This window comes from Pongo abelii, chromosome 5 (genome assembly GCF_028885655.2).
Source record: "Pongo abelii isolate AG06213 chromosome 5, NHGRI_mPonAbe1-v2.0_pri, whole genome shotgun sequence".
Taxonomy (NCBI): domain Eukaryota; kingdom Metazoa; phylum Chordata; class Mammalia; order Primates; family Hominidae; genus Pongo; species Pongo abelii.
Window position 1 is genome coordinate 118165107 of NC_071990.2, and position 23214 is coordinate 118188320.

Genomic DNA, 23214 nt, shown 5'->3' on the forward strand with positions numbered 1-23214 from the left:
TATTTTTAAAGGCTTGGTGCTCTTGGGGCTGGTACTGTTTCTGAAGAATGCTGGGGATTTACTCTTTAATCTCAGCTCCTTCAGATATGAGATTAAGGAGTAAAGTAGTTTGGTTAAACACTATAATTTAAAAACATTTGCATATCATATCCATGCCTATACATATAAAGAAATTGTGAATTGTAGACTATTTGAACCTTTTCAGATTTAGAAGCAGTCTTTTACCAAGTACTTTCTTATACATTGAAAGTAAATGAGTGTTCAGGGATTAGCTAGATGCAAAGCCTAATTCAGAAGTGAAGGAATCATTACATACAAATTAATACATTTTGATAACACTATCTTTCTAGCTCTGTTTCTTTTTCTTTTCCATATGTCTTCACTGAAAGCTCTGTTGTAAAGTTCCTGGCCTGTGGTAGGAGACTTCCATAACTTTACAGGCTTCTCCTATAGTCTTATGACAAGCCTCATATTATTTGTATTAAGGATTAGGTTACACTATAAACCCTAGGTACATCATAAAAGGATCTATAAGCCCCAGATACTCATTATACATCATGATGGAATTTGGTAAAACAAACTGTGGATTTTTTTTCAGCAAGCAGTAAACAATTATCTGTGGACCTGTCAGAGTATTGCTACCATTTGCTTAGTTGTATGTTCAATGGTATGCAGTTTATAATTTAATTAATTGAACAGAAAAAGATTGTAGCAGTAACAAATCATGAAGAATAGCAAATGTTCTATTCTTTGATCTAGAAATATTGTAGAAATACAGAGGAGAAAATTAATAAAGACTTGGAATTAAGTAGTAAACAAAACAGCTTTAAAAAGCGTTTGGCCATAAGTCTTGAAAGTTAACCAAAATTTTAATGTATACTAATTAAATACATGTTCAGCCTCTATGTGTCAGACACTTCATTATATAACAACATGGAAGATACAAAGATGGGAAAGACACTGTCATACCTTATACATTTTTGTGTAACAATGAAGGGGTAATGTGATAGAAAATAGAAGCTCCTAGAGGATTTTTGAGTAGAAAAGCAACGTGGGGAAAGTGATGTTTAGGGAATATCTAACACTAGTTGGAGAGAGGGGCTGAATTGTATAGCGGAGAAATTAGTCTGAAAAGGGGGCTATTTGGAGGTTGTTTCTCTCATCTAGATGTCCAGTGGATAAACACAGAGAATACTTGGAAGCAGAGGGAATGAGATCAGGGAGAGAGAAAGCAGCATCATTTCAAAAGAATGTATTTAAGGATTTTCTCTAACCCTGTTTGCAAAGGATTTCCCTACGCTATTTGTAAAGCATTGCAGTGTAAATAATTTGCCATATATTGATGCCCTCTTTGTAAATGAGAGAAAATGACCCAGAGCAGGGAGAAGCTTACAAGACATGTGAACAGCATCTCTGGGTCTCATTTGCACCTGGCTGATAACAAGGTGCTCAATCTTGACGTCAAGAGACAGATGACTAACTTGCTCTTTTCACCAGGCAGTGGGAGTTGAGTTTATCTCCGTTAAATGCATAACAGTGTTTCTCCATGCAGGCACTATTGGCTTTCAGGCAGGACAGTTCTTTTATCTCCCTGTTCTGCATATTGCACAAGATTTATATCCCTGGCTCTCAAACACTAAATCTCAATAGAACTCCCTTTCCCAGTCACTGTGACAACCAAAAACACCTCACATTTTTTTCAAATGCCTCTGGAGAGGCAGTGCTAGTTCTGCATGAATTAAAGGTGACAACATCTTTAATTTTACCTAGAAGGAGCATGAGACAATATAATACCTCTCTGCCCTTCAGTTACACTCATCATTTAAAAATGGTTTCCTTCATGGATCTAAGCCTGGGTGCTCAAGGCATTTTCTGATATTCTTGTTTATTTTAATAGGTTAAAGGATCTTGCCTAGCGTTTTAGTGTTTCTGTTTCCAAAAGCAAGTATATTATTCCTCAAGTAGTTTTTAGAAGTTGTGAAGTATCAATTATAAAGTGACCTGTTTCAGCTAATGCTTATGTCAAATGCAAAATTAAGGTTAGAAATCAGAATTCAAAAAGTGCTTGCTTTACAATTCAATTCTTTTACTTTTTCAATTTTTTAACTTTTTGTAGAGATGGGGGTCTCTCTATGTTACCCAGATGGGTCCTGAACTCCTGGGCTCAAGTGATCCTCCTGCCTCACAAAGTGCTGGGATTACAGGCATAAGCCACCGTACCAGACCTATAACTCAGTCCACGAGTAGTATTTTTCAAATGTTGTTATGGTGTGGTGGCTGCTATAGATAAAAGACCTATTGAAAAATGAATGCTCCAATTAACTCAGTAGATTTTTTTTTTTTTCAGACGGGGTCTCACTGTCGCCCAGCTCGAGTGCAGTGGGCGATCACAGCTCACTGCAACCTAGACTTCCTAGGCTCAAGTGATCCTCCCAAAACTCCTGAGCTCAAGTGACCCCCCTCTGCCTCAGCCTCCTGAAGTTCTGGGATTACAGTAATGAGCCACTTCAATCCTGGCTTCAGTAAATTCTTAATAGAATTTAGAGACCAAGAACCTGTTTTACAACAACTTAAAACCCAGCTATGTCATTAACATAGAATCACATATCACAATGGACCTGGTTTATTTTCCTCTCTGCAGGTAGTGTTGCACTAAGAAAAATTAGAACTCTCATCAGTTATATGTTCCCAAGTATGCTTTCAGGTCAGAATGTTTAAACACAAATTTAAGCTAAATTCCCATTATACTTGTGATGTAAAAGCCTTTCTCTTTGTTCCCCTTTCAAAGAAGAATCCAGGAGACCCTCAAGGACTAACATGCCCAGAGCCTATTTTGGAAATGGAGGGGGGATGATTATCACAACGCCTAAACAGGGAAGGCACACTGGCATTTAGTGCCAGGACCATGCATGTGAATGTCCTGCAATGTGTGGGTCAGATTTGCACAATGAGGAATTGTCTTACTTCAAAAGCCAATAATGCTTCTATAAGGAAATGAAGGCAGACCAGTAGGCTATGAGGTGGTTGCCACAAAACTTTGCCCAATAATGATGCTTCATATTATCTAACATCCAACTAATCCAATCAGATAATCTCAGATGCTGGTGAGGTTGCAGAGAAATAGCAACACTTTTATACTGTTGGGAAATTAGTTCAACCATTGTGGAAGACAGTGTGGCAATTCCTCAGAGACTTAGAACCAGAAATACCATTTGAGCCAGCAATCCTATTACTGGGTATATACCCAAAGGAATATAAATCATTCTATTATAAAGATACATGTGTATGTTCATTGCAGCACTATTCACAATAGCAAAGACATGGAATCAACCCAAATGCCCATCAGTGATAGATTGGATAAAGAAAATGTGGTACATATACACCATGGAATACTGTGCAGCCATAAAAAGGAACAAGATCATGTCCTTTGCAGGGACATGGATGAAGCTGGAAGCCATTATACTTAGCAAACTAATGCAGGAAGAGAAAACCAAACACTGCATGTTATCATGTATAAGTGAGAGCTGAACAATGAGAACACATGGACACAGGGAGGGGAGCAACACTTTCTGGGGTCTGTTGGGGGAGGGCAAGGAGGGGAGAGCATTAGGGAAAAGAGCTAATGCATGCTGGGCTTAATACCTAGCTGACGGGTTGATAAGTGCAGCAAACCACCATGGCACACGTTTACCTATGTCACAAAACTGCACGTCCTGCAAATGTACCCTGGAACTTAAAAAAAAATTATTAAAAAAACCTCAGGAACTGTGACTGCAAACCTCACACACACAGCCTAGAGAAAAAAACAGGCAGAAGAGTAAGGCTGGGAGAGGGAGACAGAGAAAAAGCAGAGGTAGAGAGAAGCTGAGTTGTGAGTAGGGCCCTGGGCAGCAATGGTTGGCCCCCTTTGGTTGGCCCCCTCTAATGGGACACTGAAATGATAGCTTCCCAGACCTGCAGTAGAAACCAGAGCTGCAGCTGTGCCATCTTGACCAATGATAAACAATGCCCAGTTCTCTTCTGCCCACTTACTTGAGTTTGCCCTTGGAAACTTAAATGGACATGGTCTTCGTATAGTCACTCAAAGTACAGCTGCTTTAACTATACTACCAGGTATACTACAGTATATTTCCTCTTCTGTAGAAAATCTTGATAAATAATACATTAGTGGTTCACTGATTTTATTTTTCAACAAATAAATCTCTTCTCATACAAATGCAGTCCATTAAAATAGGACAAAAAATACTGTCAATTCTTGAAAGTCAGCCTAGGTAATGCATTTTCCTTTCTTACCCCTCCAAAAAGGAGACAAGAGAAGAGAGAGAGAGAGAGAGAGGGAGAGGGAGAGACAGGGCGGGGGAGAGAGAGAGAGAGAGGAAGCAAGAGAAGGAGGGGAGGGGAATGAAAAGGAGGGGAGTAGAGGAGAGGGGGTAGGGGAGGAAAACCTTTGAGATACATCTTGTGAAACCCAAATTCAAAGTTCCAACTTTTTTAAAAAGCAGGAGGCAAATGAGAGTGATATGTCTGAACTCCCTGGAAAGGGATATTACAGGGACTTCTGTTTCTTTATAACAGGGAGTGAAATTAATTGCCATACCAATGTTACAATAGCAGCTATGAGCCCTTGTAAGGCCTGGAGTAGTAAACTGTTCACACTGTATTTTGAGGACAGATTTACAATCCAGGGTGAGATATAGAAATTTATACAAAAACCTTCCAGAAAAGTAAACAGTAGTGATTATGGCATACAGGACATTTTGTTCTTTGGGAAAGATAAGAAATGATGAATTTATATAAAAGGTTATTATACCATCTCATTCAATTATTGAATTTTAAATTAAATCCTTGAGTTGAGTTTGTAAATGGCAGAGAACACAACCTGCCTGTTTCAAAAGCACACTGATTAAATGAAAAGAAAATAAATTGTAGTTATTCCTTGATTATAGGCATTAGCAATGACTGGAAAAGATTGGTAGTTGTAAGCAGACTCTGAGGAATGATCTATTCACTAATTTTGAGACATTTAACCATAAAATAAGGTCTCCTTACTGATAAAAGGTTTTAATTAGTTCTCTAATATCAAAGCCCTATAAATACAGTTTGCTTTTCACTGATCTTGGCTATATAATACCATCATAGAAATGTTTTCAGTTATAAAAACAATTTATTTTCCAGAACAAGCAAAATCATTTTTTATTTAGTTTTTTAAAGAATCTAATCCAGCTGGAGAGGTCTCTGATTTTTCCCAAATCTCTCTTTAAAGATCTATATTTTCAAAAATATTCATGCGAAGTTTATGAGGATAAAATTGACCCCTTGTTAGTTTGACCCTTTTACTTGTCATATGATGAGGTTGTAGTAGAAGACTCTGTCCATCCAATGGCATGGGAAGCTTTGGACATATAAATGTAAAATAACTCTAGATTCTTGTTCCTATTAAAAACATTGTCTCACTATTTACAAATATTTCATTTGATATCAATATTTAAAATCTATCAGTTGCTTGAGTAGTATTTTCTTTTCTTTTTTTTTTTTTGAGGCAGAGTCTCGCTTTGTTGGCCAGGCTGGAGTGCAGTGGCACCATCTCGGCCCACTGCAAGCTCCGCCTCCCGGGTTCACGCCGTTCTCCTGCCTCAGCCTCCTGAGTAGCTGGGACTACAGGTGCCCGCCACCACGCCAGGCTAATTTTTTTGTATTTTTGGCAGAGACGAGGTTTCACCATGTTAGCCAGGATGGTCTCGATCTCCTGACCTCGTGATCCACCTACCTCGGCCTCCCAAAGTGCTGGGATTACAGGCGTGGGCCACCGCACCCGGCCTATTTGCTTTCTTTTTAAAAAACGGAATTGGGCTGGACACAGTGGCTCATGCCTATAATCCTATCATATTGTGAGGCTGAGGCAGGAGGATTGCTTGAGGCCAGGAGTTTGAGACCAGCCTGGGCAACATAGTGAGACCTTGTCTCTACAAAAAATAAAAAAAGTCAGCCACATGCATACCTGTAGTTGAGCTACTCAGGAGGATGAGGCAGGATGATCACTTGAGCCCAGGGGGTCAAGGCTGCAGTGAGCCAACATTATGCCACTGCACTCCAGCCTGGGTGACAGAGCAAGACCCCCTCTCAAAACTAGACAAATAGCTGGGTGCGGCGGTTCACACCTATAATCCCAGCACTTTGGGAGGCTGAATCAGGCGAATCACTTGAGGTTAGGGGTTCAAGACCAGCCTGGAAAACATGGTGAAACATGGTCCCTACTATAAAAATACAAAAATTAGCCGGCCCTGGTGGTGCCTGCAATCCCAGCTACTTGGGAGGCTGAGGTGGGAGGCTGGCTTCAGCCCAGCAGGCAGAGATTGCAGTGAGCCGGGATTGTACCACTTCACTCCAGCCTGGGCTTCAGAGTGAGACTGTCTCAAAAAATAATAAATAAATAACAGAATTAGAAAAGCCAATGCATGAATATTGTAATGAGATAACGTTGTAGTGATCTCAGGTTGGTTAAGTTTTGTTAAGAAATTAATGTGTTGAAAGTTCCAAGAAATAGTCCCTTTTATCCCACATTTTAATGAATATGTCTGCTCACACTAGTGATAACAAGAACAGACAAGATTTCTTCCCTCATGAAGCTAATAGTTATGAGGGAGGGCAGACAATAAGCTAAACATTTACACAATTGATTACAGTTAAGAAATAATTAATTGAAAGTGTGAAAAGTGAAGGCTGCTCAGAGAAATGATAACAAGAGTTAGGCTCATGGAGGTGTGTGCAGGGCAAGGTATAGGGCAGGGATAGCTGGTCAGGGAAGCTTCTTGGAAGAAGCAATGTCCAATCTGAGACCTGAAGCATGAGTAGGAAGTGGGTGGTGATGGGGAGAAACTTTCTGGTGGAGAGAGAGTGGTGGTGAGCAGCAGAACCGCTTGTTCAGGACAAGAATCCAACATGTGAGGAACTAAAGACTGGTCATCAAAGTTGAAAAGATGTGGCAGATCACAGACAGCTAGGGAGAGCGGCCAGAACAAGTCGAGAGAGCGACTACTGAGGCTTTCAAATTTTAATGGTGATCTTAGCGATTTATTGTTAAATGTGAGAAACTTGTGTGATTGTGAAGATCTATAAAGAATTAGAAGAGGCGGTAAGAATGCCTAACTGAGATTTTTATAAACTCTGAAATGCTGAAACATTTTCATGATGAGAACAGCCTTGCTCTCCTAGATTTCACAGTTAAAAGTTATTTAATAGGCTGTAAGTCCCTTTTATGTGTCCAAAGACAACACATAATCAAGAAAATTAATCTCATGTGTTTTTTTGTGGAGGTTTCAAATTGGATCTCTTTTAAAAATGATTTCAGCCAATATAAACAAGTTTTAGTAGAATTTTCTGTTCTTTTCCCCCACAAACTTAATCCCAGACATCCTTTCTTGAAAAACACACTTAGATAACAAGAAAAGGAAAAAGTATGTGAATTCTTTTAAATGGTGTTTTCCTTTATTTATGGCGTGATTGATTTTAACCCTAAAATTGAAGAGAACTAAAGGTGAAGAGGTCAAAACCAAGATTTTTCAGTGTGATGTGGTGACTTGACCTCTTTTCTCAAAATAGATGTCGTAGAGACTCCAAGTAAGATTTGGGTGAGAAACACACTTACAAAAGTGAAAAATTAACCTACCCAATATGATACCTGCTCTAAAGTAAAGAGAAACCATTGTTTTTATTAGTTAAAAACAAGGGTGGAGTTCTTACCAATCAATAGTCAGAATAAGGGTCAGAGATTTACAGCCTTCAAGCATCTTTAAACACACTGAGGCAAATATGAGCTTTGTGGGCAGTCTGTTAATCAAGCTTTGTCATTTGGCTTTGTGTACTTTGGCTTATTAATGCTTTACACATGACCTCTATGAAAAAATAAAACTTTTCATGTTTTTTCATATAATATTTTTATATTAAAAATGGCAACATTTCTTGCCTGTGAATTTCAGGGGTAATATATTTGTACTATCTGCTACCCCTCCCTGCCACACACATGCTGTTTTCCACGCGTTTCTTATTGTCTGGACCCCTGTACAATGTATTGTGCCCATTTTGACTTTCTACTCCCCAAAGGAAGATTCACCTAGAAGATGTGCCGGAAGGTGACACCTGATGTCAGCATTTTTACAGGAAGCGGGATATTCAGTTGCCTGGGGAATTTGAGACACTTGGACATCAAGCCAGCAGAACAAAGTCTTCCGGGGGAACATTGAACCTCGGATGAAAGATAACCCCTTAGTATATCAGTGGTTCTCTTACATACTGATGTTCCCCAGGGAGTATATGGGAACAGTGGCCAAGAACTAACTAATTAATCCTAGAACCAGAAAGAATTGCTTGTCTTTGGCCCATGCTTCAGTGCTAGATGGCTTGACCTAGTGAAAGTCCAGTATAGCTTTTCTTGGGCTCCTTGATTTGAGAGTCAGATGGGGGTGCAGCAGGCACTAAGATGTGTCAGGATGATGTAGGCAAGTCTCAAGCTTTCCCAGGAAAGACATCTCTTCAAGATTCCCATACTCATCTCTATGTCATAGCATTGAAGTGGCTATTCAAGTTTCTATTAAAATATAATATTAAAATATAAAGACAGAATTAGCTAAAATATGATTTTAAAGTAGAGACCAAATATGTATAATTTTAAAACTCTTACCACAGAGTCAGACGGATCTGTTTTTAACCACATTATTTGTGTGATGATTTAGATAACTTTTCAGAGAACCATTTTTCTCATCTGTAAAATGGGTTTAATAATAGTATTTATCAAAGAAGGTTTTTGTGAGAATTAATTAAGCCATATAGCATGATGGTTCTTGACACGTTGTACAGGCTCAATAAATAGCAATGGTTGCTAATTATCATTATTATTCTTCAAATCCCACGAAATCAGTGGCAGTAGTAAAAGCAATGCAGACTGTTCTTTTATGTCTTTATGTGTAACATGAACTGCTCTATTGCTAGAGTTGTCTAGTAAGATAACGTAGGCCAGTGCCAATTAAATAATAATTTATTATGTAAAAGTAAAGGGAAAAAAGAAAAATGTAGTAAATCATTAACTACTCCAATGTGGTTTCATAGAGGTGATACTCATGGGGTAACAATATGGTCTGAATTGTTAGATATGAAAATAAGATTACAAGCAATATTTTAAAACAATTTGTTTTTATACATATATTACTGGTTTCATACAATCATACAAATTCTTTCTCTATTAATCAGTAATTCTAGCAGGAGAATTGTCAATGTTTATGTCAGTCTAATTGTATTTGTTTTCACAGACCTGCAATAAAGTCATAAAAACATGAAATTTGTCTGTGAAAATTTCTATTATAAAAAAGTATTTTTCATGGGTTAATTTTTCTTCCTTAAAAGTCATTTAAATTAATAGTTCTACAAGCATATGTGATTAAATTTATAACAAAAAATTATTAATGAATTGGACATTTCTAATGCCTTCATAACTGCTTAGGGAAAAGGTGCTTTCTGATCTCTTCCTTATTATTATAAGGAAAACCTTCACCCTAGTCAAAAGGCCAGTCTCGCAAGCCACTAAGCTGTACATCCAACTGTCAATTGAAAATCTCCCCCAAAATGTCCCCCAGGCCCGTGAAGTACGGTGTTTACAGACTTGGAGCCATTTGCTTCATTCTTGTTGTATTCTGACCATGTATTTTTCTCCTCGTTACAGTGCCACAAAAGCCAGAAACCTGGGAATTATCCTAAATGCTCCCTCATTGCCCCCTCTTCTGGTCAGTCTTTTCCTTCTAATTGTCTTCTTGAGCCCTCTCATTCTCTTTATCTTCGTGTACAACCCCGTGCAAACTCTTCTTGTCAGGACTGTGATATTAGCCCAATTCAATCAGTTTCTCCGTCGTATCTGGAGAGATCTTTCTTAGATACAAACTACACCTCTGCTCAAGATTCGTCACTTGCTCCTCTTTGACCTCGGAACAAGGCCCACTCTCGTCTGAATGAGTCTAAGGTTTTTCACTTTTCTTGCCTGGAGCTAGTATTAATCATTATAATGTATACGCTTTTGAGGACTTCATCTGCAATTGGAAGGCTTATAGAATTTTTAGATGGCAAAAATAATCACTGTAGGTACTGGGATTTCCTTTATGTTTTGTTGTCAGAGTAGAAAGTGTAGGATAAAGGATCAATAGAGATGAAATTGCTTATAAAAATCAGTAGCTTTAATGGTTTTAAATATTTCAGGACATTAGCATTTGACACAAACAACGTTGAAAGAAACCTTATTTAATGGGCGTTTCTGGCTCAATTCTCAGTCTCTTTAATGTGTGACAAAGTGAGATTGAAAAGCTGAGGAAATACCTTGATAGACCCCCATGACATAAAGGCATATTGAGACCTAATTGAGGCAAAGGCTGAGATAATAAAATTAATACACAGGAATTTAATAAACTCTCTCTTCTGCCCCTCTTGTGCTTGGCTGATTGTTTAATCTTCCGGTATAGGTGTCTTGTTCCCAAAGAAGTCTCTCCTGAAACTCTAAACTCCAGGTTAGTGTTCCTCCCATAAGCTCCCATTAGGTCCTTCCCCAACATGGCACTTATACTATGCTATTTTTCTGTATCCTGAACTAGACTATATGCTCTGGGATGGCTGAGGCAATTTTCAGGTTTATTGATATAATCCTGCAATAAATACATGATTAATTAAAATTGCAAGTAAACACCTTTAAACTCAGAATAAGAGTAGTCACCTTTGGGTTCATCACTCAAGATGCCGTGCACCAAATAACATCTTGAGGCCGGAGACAGTCTGGACAACAATCATTGTCATCTAACGGGACCAGAATTGCACAAAGTATGGAAATTTATGGAGGCTGGACTTGCCATGGCATAATTACCAATCTAAAACTTTCCTTGGGGAAGAAAGTTGTGTTATATACGCACATAAATTTTGTCTACTTACTTTTTGTCTTTAGATTTGATTTTATTTTGAATCAATGGCAGGGCTGAAACACAAGGGGGTTCTAAGAACTAATGTCTAGTTATTTATTTTCATAGACTAGGCTCTCGCAAATATTGATTAATGCACTAATTGTTTGATTGATTGATTGGGGAGAACTGGAAGATGCTTTTGTAAGTCACGGAACCCAAGTGTACATCCCAAATAAATGATTGTACTTTTGCTCAAGGAGACAGATGACAGGATGTTCACTGTAGCATTATTTCTCAAAGCAAAAAATTAGAACATCTTAAATGACCATCAACAGATGGATGGATTTTCAAAATGAGTAAGTATTCATCCAATGGAATAGTATACTTCAGGCAAAATTAATGAAATCTCTACATATTAGGAATAAATTTTGAAAAGATCATGTTGAGTGGAAGTCAAGTTCAAAAGACTAAAGTCCAGTATTTATATAAATTTAAAAATAAAACCATAAAATAAAACTATTGTTTATAAACATACATATGTGGTGAAAATATAAATATGTGATTGGGAGGTAAGTATAGTTATATGTATTATTTTCAGTATACGATTACCTTTGGGAAAGGAGGCAGGGGGATGAGATTGGATGAGGGTCCATTTGTATGTGAAAGACTTGGTTTCATTTTTAAAAAGATGCAAAGCAAATATAACAAAATGTTACATACTTGTTCAAGTACAATGATGGATACATTGATGTCTACTATATTTTTCTGTGTACTTTTGGTAACTTAAAATATTTCATAATGATTTATTAAGGTAAAATAAAAATAAGCCATAAGAAAAGAGATCCTATTCAGTTTCAAAAATTCAAACATAATTTACCCATTGATATTAGTTGAACAGTACAGCAGTAAGTGGAGTAAAATATATGCTATTGAAGTTAAGGGGTTATTTAAGTCTCATTAGCAAACGTTTATATCTCCAGGGAGGCTAATTAGGCAGTAATAAATGTTTTGTTAGAGAAGATGGAGAAGACTGTTTTTCCTTTGACAAAATAAATATTTTTTCTAACTATAATACAAAAGCAAAAGATGCTCAGAAATGCATAAACTGACCTCTCATAAGTAAAAACTATAAAACATAATTTTACACATATACACATATAAGCCTATGTGCACATATGATTTAACAACATGATTCTATGCATATTGGTTTACACTTATGTACTATATGTGAACCTTTTTTTCTATATTAACTAGCTTCCTTTGACAGAAAATTTTGGTAGCTGTATAGAGTTTCTAAATATGGATATTTATAACTTATTTAACCAGTTCCCTACTGTTGGATATTTAAGTGGTTTCTAGACTTAAAAATATATAAATGTAGTGATTTCCTGGTTCATTGGAAATAATATGGTTTAGAAGATCCTTCAATCCCCGCATTTTATTTATTGAGCCCCAACATATAAATACACAGAGTTGTTTTTTTTTTAACATAAGGAGTCATCCAGGTGATGAGCTAAATTTTTTATGTATTTTCAGCATGTCTTATGTCCAGGAGACAAAACTACTATAACACCCTGGCCACCTATTAGAATGTCTGGAAGTTGGCATCCCTAGGGTAGGACTATATCCCCACAGTGATTTTTATCTGCCTATTTTGGAGATAGGGAAAAGGGTTGCCACACTAAAACTGCTCAAAGTGAAATTCTTGGGGGATGATTAAGTTGTTTAAATATTCTTAAATTAGAATTCTTTCCAAAATATTAATAATATTGATCAATGGATGTATTCTTTTAGTCCTCACAACAACTCTATTAATATATTTCTATTCATGATGAATGTCAGGAGAACCTGCTTTGTGATAGTTTTAGGGTAGACATAGCAAAATAACCTCGTTGGCCTAAATTCGCCCCCCCCGCCCAAAAAAAAGACCTTTTGAAAGATGAACATCCATTTGCACTCAAATTAACTATGGGCATATCTTTGGAGACAGGTAGGTGCGTGAGAATATGGCAACAGTCTAGGTAAGAGATGATGAACACAATGCACAATGGAGAACATGAGCAAGTAAAATTTAAGTGAGGGGAAATACCATTAAGCAACCATGCTTAGTGAAATTCAGGCACTATGGAGGTCATGATTTGATTCACTATCAAGGGCAATGTCACAATTCATTCTTTCAAGTTCAGTTAATATTGATGAGGTATAAACACATGGCTTCCTCCCTTGAAATTATTTCTCCATGTAAACACACCTCTCAATAGCCTAGCAACTCGTCTGCCTTCTGCTTTCAAAGCTAGACTTATCATGCATTCCCCTAGATAAAAGGAATGGTTCAGACACATCTTCAACATCCCTTCCCAAAGTATAAAATCCAAATTTCCGCTCACGGTCAGTGCAAATAACCTCCAACAAGCAAATACTTTTCTAAGTTATATTAAGGAGAAAACCTACAGAAAAACCTACTTGAACTGGTTTTTCTGAGGCAGGTTCTTGTGTTTGTGTTTGTTGCTGAAGTACAAATAACTCATGGGAGGAAACCCTATGTGACACATAAAATCTGTATGTGTTGCCTGGAATCCCTTGGGCTATTATAATTTTTATAATCAGTGAAGGTGATACTGCAATACTGCAGGTAAAAGATGGTTAAGGCTTCAACTCTTGTGATGAATTTGATAGGTTTAAAATACTTAATAATTGAATGCTGGGGAGGGAAATGGTAGTAAGAGAGACGGCAGAGAAAAGAGCCGATCTGGAGACTAGGTATGTGGTGAGGCCGATAATTGAGTAAGAACTATAGGAAGTGTAGTTCTTCTGTCGGAGACATTCTGGTGAAGAGTGACGAGAGACATAATGATTTCACACAGTTTTGTGGTTTCTTTGAGGTCATGCCTGGACTGGCTTATTTCCAGTCTGGAACTCAGGGGAACTATAAAGGTTGAAAGTATGCACTTGATGGTCATTAAGATAAGGTGTTAGTTAAAACTGTTAAGTAGTAAAGTTCTTTGCCTAGGGAGAGTACATAGACTGGCCAGAGCGGTGGACCAAAGTAAGATCCCAGAGAAACTTTTCTCTTTAAAGAGGAGACACAGAGAAGGCATCCTTATAGAGACTGAGGGCCAGAACTGGGAGAAGAAAAAGAGGACAGTTGTAACTTGAAGTCAAGGATTTGGAGAGTTTCAAAAATATGTGCTTGTCAATAGTGGTAAACAAAACATAGATGCTCCATAAAAGGTTTGAAAAATATCTATTAGGCTTGGCAATATAAAGATTGATGGGCTTTGCTAGGGCAGTTTGAGCAAAAGCCAGTTCGTATGAGTTCAGATTGCTCAATCCAAATGTATGCAAATTTAAATGTAAATAGGAAGAGAGAAAAGGTAGACAAATGAGTATAGAACACTCGTTAAAAACTTTTTCTGAACTTCTTGCACTTGAGAACATGGGCTACAGGGTTAAGAGAGGGATGTTTCATTTTGTTTTTTGACTGGAAGAAATTTAAGCATGCTTATGAACTACAGAGCAACAACTGGCACAGGAAGGCATTGAAGGTATAAGAGAGACAGAGGTAGTGGATGGAGTGACAGACAGGAAGCAGTATCCTTGGTTGCATCAGCAGGACTTGCTAATATTTTTCTTCTCACTGCCTTCCCATGGCACTCTCTATTCACATGTCATTCACCATCTATTCCATCAGATTCCTTGGTAGCATCTGAAACATTACTTATCCACTTATGAGCCTTATTCTTCCAAGCCCTCCCTCAAAATCCTTGAAGAAGAAAAATAGGATAGCCTTGGTGATTGGTGAGTGAAAGCAGAATCTACACCAGAAGTATTTCTCTATTTGGTCATGTGCTTTTTAATTGCTATATCGGCAATCAAATGACCTAATCAGTTGTGTATTCCCCCGTATGATTTGGTATTCCTTGTCCAAAAGCAAGCCCTGTTATTAAAGTGAAACAGCCACAAAAATCTTCATAAGGTGGAGATTTCTACAAAATTCAAGTTATACACACATCTCATAAAATTTTCTGACTGCCTGCATTGAATTAGGGTAGGTTTAAGGCCACTGTACTATACACATGTATACAGAGAACACACGAAGATATATTACTTTTCTGGTGCAGCAGGAAGTTCTGATACAGCAATAAGGCACAGACAGATTTAGGCTAGTCTAAAGGTAGATCTTACATTTTTGGCTTTTTAATTACCTAGTGAAATGCACAGTAGATACACTTCCTCCATTGCTAACCCCCAGCCCACCTCTCAGATTCACTCCTATACTCCCAGGAGTAACCTGGAGGACTGAGTGAGGTTTAGAAATGCATGAAGGTGTCCAGCTATTACATGATCATTTTTATAAGCTGAAAGTTTAATGCTTTGTCATTTTAATTTCATTAATGTATGTGAAATTTAAAATGGTCACAATGTGAAAATTGCATGAAAACAGCCTTGTCAGAAGGACACGTGACTTCCTTAGATTACTCAGTTCTAGCTTTTCCTCATTTTTCAAATAATCATACTTTCTATCAATGACCATCTCCTTTTTTTTTTCTTTTCCCATCTTTGCCTCTTGAAGTTTATGGCTGATATGACAATTCTTTATCCTCTGCCCCCACTCCACGGCCAACTATCACTACCTTTCAACAGTCGTTCTAGAAGACTTTTCTGAAATGATCCATCAAAATACCAACCAACAAGTATTGCTAAGCACTAGGGACTATTATTCTGAGGGGTGGGAACATAGTTTATAGAGCCAACAGTCACTAGCAGCTTTGTTTCATTTTATTTTCTGGCACTTTTCTGTACAGAGAGCATTACTAACATTTAAAATCTGAGTTCTGAGCCTCAGAAACAGTGCAAAGAATGAGACATGGGCAAGAAAGGTGCTTGTAGCATCAAAATGACCTGGAAGTTCATTATTGTTTATAGTTTTTCACATCAGAAACTTGGATCTGACGTATTAACATCATTTGAATGACTTCTATTTGAAAAATAGGATTCATAGAAACTCTAAGACACTATAAAAATTTTCTTCAAGTGCAGAAAGAAGCATATTAGTAGAGCAAACACCTATGGAAACCCGAAATGAATTTCCTCTCTTGTCATTTTTCTTCACAAATGAAGAACCTTTGTCCTGGAAACGATGATTAGCATATATCTACTGCAAAGTATATATGCATGTTTTGGAGTTTCTTGGCATAAAATTGAGATTTGTGTCCTCTCTTAAAATTTAAAGAAGAAAAAGGAGAAATAAAATGACAAAAATAATGTAGTAGGAAAAGAAAATTAAAAAATAAAATAAGCAAACAAACAGCAAAAAGACAAGCTATGGCTCTTTGGATGAAAAGAAATCAGCTAAGCACACATTTCCATTCACAGAATGGCAGTTCCTACACATGTATATTCAAAGCAACTTTAAATGCTCAGTTCCTATTGTAGCTACTCCCTTTATTTCTGTAGATTTTTTTTTTTCTTGATGGTGGCACAGATGGACTCACAATTGGAGAGAATGTAAAAAGATTCTATTTAGCAGGTGAACTAGGAAAGCTGACCTACCTTCCTCTGGCTTGGTTGATCATTACCTTTGATCAAATAAAAGACCACATGTTCCAGCTGCCCTTATGCCCTGCTTACTGCAGTGAGAGAAAGAAGGGAGAGAAAGACAGAAAAATAGAAAGAAGACTTAGACAAGATAGATATTATGTAAATTTGCATATCATCTGAATGCAAGCATGTTTCATGTGTCCACATTCTTTATTAAAAAAACAATTAGATGAGTTGAAAACAGCTCACAATACATTTGTTTACTCTTACTGTAGAGTAAATGATAATCTCTTGTAACAAATTCAAACTTCTAAAATTAAAAATGTCATGCAATATGTTCATAGAAAAAAAATCTGGATGCTAAGATAGGCATGAGGAAGAAAAGAGTGAGGGGTGAAAAGAATGGATGTAGAAAGAGAGCCAGAGAACAATTATTCTTCATGACATCATATTGAAACCTTGAGGATTCAGATATGCAGAGATCCATACAACCACCTCTGCCGTCTGGCCATGTGTAGTAATGATAGAATTCATGGATTTCTTGATGCACTTTGTGACTTTGGAAAATCCTATGCTTTAAGGAGCATTAGATACTCAACAATATCTTCTTGTTTTCCATTTGAGCTTACTACAATTGGTAGATATTTGGATTTAGACAAGATATTACTAAAAGTGAACCTTCAAAAAATGAGCTTTTTGTTTTCCCAAAATGAACTTTAGAACTTAGTTCTCTTCTGAAACACACAGAAAGATACCTAAATGTGACAGAATATGAGGAGACAGATAACAAATTAGAATACATATCACATTTTTCTTAAAAATACTGTATGTAGTTTTTTTCTTGTTATAAGTATAAATAAGAATATGTTGAGAGGGGTAATTTGGTATCAAATTGTTGACAATGATTTTCCAGGGTGGGAAAATTACAGGGAACTTTCTGTGTAATGATTTCCTGTAATCATTAAATTTTGTTGACTACTATTTTTAATTAGAAAAAAATCTAAAACATTTTGCCTTATAAGTTGTATTAGGAGTTGGCAATTAAAGTATAATTACAGTGGCTATCCCAGTCAATGCTGGATAATTTGCTAGTGACTAGGGGCTAATCTGCATTTTCTGGAGAATTCTGCTACTGAATAGGCCCTCTGAACTTGATGGCCTGTTTGAACTTGATGAATCACATTTGAGAACAGATCTAACCCAAATACTTGCCTTGTTTTCAAGGAACTTCTTTGAATTATCCCATTTTATTGGTTTTAAATCAAGCAGGAAATGATAGGCATATATTGAATGGTGACAGATATGCACTCAGTAAATTTAAGATTTATTGTTGTAATTGGCCAAAGCAGAACGAAAGTCAAAAGGTAGTAGACTATTCGTACTTTTCCAAACCAGAATTAAAACCATAGCTGTTTAATTTGAACAAGAAAAGAGTTTTGGAGATTGTATCTAATGGAGGTAAATAAATAAACTTGGAATGTGGGAAGCTCTCAAGTCTGAATGACAAGAGGAGTGTTTGGAATGATGAAAGGTCATGAGAAGCCTGAAGACAGCCCTAGAATGATGTCACTCTGAGTATGAGATTGTCTGGGTCTCAAAGATAAGTATATCTTCTTTCAGTTTTTAAAGGAAAGTAAAGCTAAGTAAGAGATTTCATTTTATTCATTAACTTTAAGAGACAAAGACTAAGATTTTGAAGTCGAAGCCTGAAAAAAATGTGACTGGACAGAGATGTCATTTTATTTGAAGTTTCCAGGGCTGCCGAGACAGAGGGACTTGACCAGTGTGCAGTGTCCCGACAGAAACATGAGGATAAAACTCAAAGTCTATTCTTCTGACATCAACAAAGTCATTTGCTGAATTCTGATAGTATAATTTCAAATTGTAAAGAGAAGGACTTTGTACATCATGGTAACCTGAAACCATATGTATCTAGTAGTAAAGATTACTTTAAGCTAAATTTGTTAAAATGGAATTTAATGGCCATAGGTATTCACAAAAGTGAAATCAGAATCTCTTTCCTAAGTCACAGGGATAAAAAAGATCAAAATGTGTTTTTAAGATTTGTATCGCATCCTTGAAAGTTAACAATGTGATTATATTATTGCTGCTCACTTTCAAAAGCTGAAAGTGTTCTGGGGCAAAGTGGAGAATATTTGGCTGCTGCAATGCATCATTAGTCTCTCCAGCTACACCTAAAAAATGAATCAATAAGACTTTCACATCATATACAATTGTTACTTAGCTGTTGCTGATAAATTTTGTCTTTCTCAGGGAGATTTTGTAACTTGGATAAATAGATGCCTTTCATTTATTCCACAGTTGCCTCATTTCCGTGACTTCTTGAAAGAAGCATATCCCATGTATACACTGAGATAGCTTTCAGTGTATACATGGCTAGACGATAGCATTTCTTTAGCATGGTATTGTCTGTAATCTGCTGTCTCCATGAAGAGCATCTGCAACTGGCTTTGTCAAACAGTCAGACTGACATCAAAGCTGGGGCCTTTGTGAGCCGGCAGACTGGCAAGATGAGCACAGCCAGAGGAGAACAATTGGTGGCTGAGGCACAGATGATGGGTTCCCATGCTTTCTCTCACATCTGATTTACTTCATCTTATCAATGCTGATAAGAGCAAGAAAACTATCTGAACTGGACAAAGGCAAATAATAGGATATTATTAATGCATTCATATAAACATCTAAAAGAATACTTAGAACTTTGTGAGCAATATCAGGTTGATCTTTTAACTATGAATTGTGTTGGCCACAGCTTTTCCTCCTGAAGGATTTTAAGACTTTTCCACCTCCCATGTCACTGATTATGGAACGTGAAGTAGGATTTTTAAAATTATTATTTTAGTAGAGTTGGCATCCTACTATGTTACTCAAGCTGGTCTTGAACTCCCGGACTCAAGCAACCTTCCTGCCTTAGCCTTCCTAGTAGCTAGGATTACAGGCATGAGCCACAGCACCCAGCAGAATTCTTTATTGTGTAGAATGTGTAGGCAGTGAATAGGAATACCTACATTGCCAAAATAATTTTCATTTCTTTGGAATTCTTTTTCTCATGTTAGCTTTAGTTCCTTTTCAAACCTACATATTTTACATTTTTCATGATTTTCTATAAATTTTCTACCAATTAGGATAGTTATATATCCTAATTTGCCCCTAATTTGTGAGTTTATATGATGCTTTTTATACAGAATTTTTATAAACACTTATAAAAGCATTGTATTAAAAATAAAATCATATATATATAGTTTTCCTAAATATAAATAGGACAAAATTTTATGAATTTTTTTGTCTTTTCATGTCAATGTAATCGAACCACTGCATACATATTCTGTGACATCCATGGTTTCAGGGTAACATACATCACTGATGCAACTCAACTGCATGCATACATTTTTAGTAATTTGTATGTGCCCAGCAGTGTGCTTTTAAAGGTAAATTACTCCTCATTTTCCATCACAGGATAAAAGTGATTGTTTACTTATTGGTTTCCTGGCATAAACATGGTTTTAATAATAGTTTCTATTAATATGGTCATAGTAACTCCATAAAAAAAAAAACAAAACCCTTGAGTTTGTCAGAGTATCAGTAAGCTCATAGGAGACGCTGGATGCTTTTAACTACTTTTTTTTTTTTGAGACAGAGTCTCCCTCTGTCACCCGGGCTGGAGTGCTGTGGTGGGATTTCGGCTCACTGTAACCACCGCCTCCTGGGTTCAAGTGATTCTCCAGCCTCAGCTTCCCCAGTAGCTGGGACTACAAGCACGTGCCACCATGCCTGGCTAATTTTTGTATTTTCAGTAGAGGGTAATTTTTGTAATTTTAGTAGTACAAAAAAATTTTGTATTTTTCACCATGTGAACTCCTGACCTCAGGTGATCTGCCTACCTTGGCCTCCCAAAGTGCTGGGATTACAGGCCTCAGCCACCACGCCTGGCCCCTTTTAACTATTTCTGTACCTTCGTAACATCAATTAGCAACTCTCCTCTCTTGAATTCCAATATACAATAAGCAGTCATCACATATTAATTATAGCACTCTTTTAATAAATAATACATCTACATGTGTCTGCTATGTGCCAGGCACTGTGCTAAGTGTGTTATACACATGACTTGAGTAAACTTTCCCATCAGCCTTACGAGGTAAGTGCTATTGCTATCTCCATTTTACAGATGACGAAACTGTGTACGGAAGACAGGCAGGTTTCCCCAGGCTCTATAGCTAGTAGGTAGTGGAAGCTAGAAGTTAAAGCTAGGCACCTTGAATAAAGGTTTCATTCTGAGCTATGACAATTCTGCCTTAGATGGACACTGTGGTCTCTCTACTCCTCACTCCCATCACATCTCTATCCAAGATTTATGGTGAGTTATTGTTGGCTTGGCACGAGCTATTTCAGAGGAATCTCTGAATTTCACCTTTTGCTCAAAGTCTTCAAATTATTTTTTGAAAAGGGAAGGAAGGAAGAAGGAAAAGAGAGAGAGAAACAAAAAGGAAGAAAGGAAAAGTCTTAACTAATAATGAATTTTGTGATAGTTGGCAATTATTTCCCAGTTTTTTTTCCTCTCCCTGAATAGACATAATATAATATGACAGATGTCAGCCAAAGAGAATGAGGAAGTTGATTTAAGTCCACTATTAAACCACATATTCACTTATTTTTTATTGATGAACTACATTGGATTTAAAGGTAAAATGCCTCAAGAATTTGTTTTCAGATAGAGCAACTGATTGTGATAGAAGTAAAAATTTTATTATACTTCTTAACTGTACCAGGTACTTTAATACACTATCTCATAAAGACCACACAGCAACCCTGTTATGGAAGTAATTTTATTTTCACTACCTTCTAGATGATGGGACCTCAGCTTATGAAGATTAAGTGACTCCCCCAAGTCCATGAACTAAAAAGTGGCAGGGCCATGACTTGGGCCCTGGTATGACTCCAAAGTTTATATTATCAAACTCTTTTTGCTGCATCTCCCAAATTGTAAAAGGTGCAATTTATGGTAGTTCAGACATTCTCAGGTCCACAGCGTGGGGATGGGTGATGGGACTGATTCTGTGCCCTTTAAGAAGGTTTAACAGGTGCAAATTTGGCAACTCTTCTGCCTCTTTTTTCTGGGAATGAAAGACAGGGCCTACAGTTTTTACATCAATGCAAGTCAATATATTTCATAAGCCACTTATTTTTAAAATATTTTACCTTTCCCCGAATATTCTACTTGTGCTCCATGATCCCTCTCTATGATACGCACTATAGTACTCTTAGATTCCTGACAATATCATGACAAGTTAGCAAGAAAAGTTTCCAATACATGCATCATATTAAAACTTGTCTTTTTAAAAAATAAATTCTAAAAATTGTGGGTACATACTAGGTATATATATTTATGGAGAACATAAGCTATTTTGATATAGGCATGCAAAGCATAGTAATCACATTATGGAAATGGAGTATCCACCCCCTCAAGCATTTATCCTCCATGTTATAAACCATCCAATTATACTCTTTTAGTTATTTTTAAATGTACAATTAAACTATCTTGACTGTAGTCTCTCTGTTGTGCTATCAAATACTGGGTCTTATTAATTCTTTCAAACTATTTTTTTGTACCCATTAACCATCTCCACCTCCCCTTCACCACTCCCCACTACCCTTCCCAGCCTCTGGTAACCCTCCTTCTACTCTCTATCTCCATGAGTTCAGTTGTATAATAAAAACCCGTCTTTACCCAGTGCTGACTGAAGAGACCTCTGCTAGGCAGTGTCTGGGAAATAATGTTCTTTTTAAAAAGAGATGGGTGAAGAGAGGACCTATCCTTCCCTTCCTTCCTGCTTGGTATGTTTGATGTCAGGACACACCACATGGGACTGCTGCAGCTATTCTGGGACCATGAAGAAGAGGCCAAGAGAACTCTAGAAAAGGCAACCCAGTTATCTAGCTGCATTGAACTTCTGAACCGGCCTGGGGATGCACATTTCCAACCCTCCTGTTATGTAAGCAATAAAATATCCGTTTTGACCAAAACACACACACGAAAACCAAAACTTGCCTTTAACATCACATTCATTCTCTAATCCATTAATCATAACTCTGCATGTACGAGAGGAAACAAAACACCTTTGAAAAACAGCAGCAGGTAAGAAGGTACTTTCACCTCCATTTATTTTGAATTCTATGACAGTATTTCTTTTCCATCTCTCAGAGATAAATTTTTTCCTTTTTTTTTTTTACTGATATGTTAAGAAAATCAATGCCCTAAAATCAGAACTCTGACGTTTAAGAAAAAAAAAGCCACTGTAGTTTTTTTTTTTCTGTACTTTGAAGGGAAAAATAGTTTACCTTCTCACTACAACAGATGGTTTTAAATGCAGTGATTACAAAATTCTGAAGGTAAAATGGTTTAATTACAAAGTCAATACTGCCTCTAACCTGGGCTGAGTCTTTAGCGTAAAAACAACAGACGGAGCAGTGCAAACGCTGGGACAATGTTTAACCAGAACTTTGCATAGCTACTGCAGTAGGGCTTTCCATGGGGCTTTAGTAAACCACAGAGCTCACAATTCTGGGTTTCTATTCGTTGAATTACCTCAAGGTGAAGAATCATATACGTGTGTATACATTTCACTATGCAATATATGCATGCACACACACGTCTGATGGGGTCTACTCCTGGAACCTGAACCCCAATAGTATGAGATAGAGTTCAATTTCAGCAAAAATGAGTGAT

At 37.0% G+C, this 23214-nt stretch overlaps 1 long non-coding RNA gene across 1 annotated transcript in view; it reads right to left on the bottom strand.

Annotated features, from left to right (window-relative positions):
* Positions 1–18181: 18181 nt before the first annotated feature.
* LOC129060054 (uncharacterized) overlaps positions 18182–23214 on the bottom strand; it is a 101971-nt gene continuing 96938 nt past the window's right edge. Inside the window, exon 3 of the long non-coding RNA XR_008526398.1 lies at positions 18182–19122. This is a non-coding gene — a long non-coding RNA (uncharacterized LOC129060054). The remainder of the gene's footprint in view (positions 19123–23214) is intronic.